Source organism: Penaeus monodon, chromosome 22, assembly GCF_015228065.2.
Source record: "Penaeus monodon isolate SGIC_2016 chromosome 22, NSTDA_Pmon_1, whole genome shotgun sequence".
Taxonomy (NCBI): Eukaryota; Metazoa; Arthropoda; class Malacostraca; order Decapoda; family Penaeidae; genus Penaeus; species Penaeus monodon.
The window spans coordinates 16,315,180-16,315,413 of record NC_051407.1 but is presented as its reverse complement, the minus strand read 5'-3'; positions in this window follow the sequence as shown (position 1 = coordinate 16,315,413).

The following is a 234-nucleotide window of genomic DNA, read 5'->3' as shown; positions in this document are numbered from 1 at the left end:
AAAAAAGAAAGACAAAAAAAATCATACTTCATCGTCATTTAATCTCCACTAAAATCACCCAACAATACTGTTTGTCTTTTCTTACTCCTTTTATCCTTTTTTTTCTCCATCTTAATTTACGTTCCCCTAAAAAAAACATACATTAACGTGTCAGTTTAGGGTAGCTTGTCATGGTGAGCGACGCACTAATGGTTTCAAGCGTGATAAGGGAGGAGGAGAGCCAAGTCTTCAACA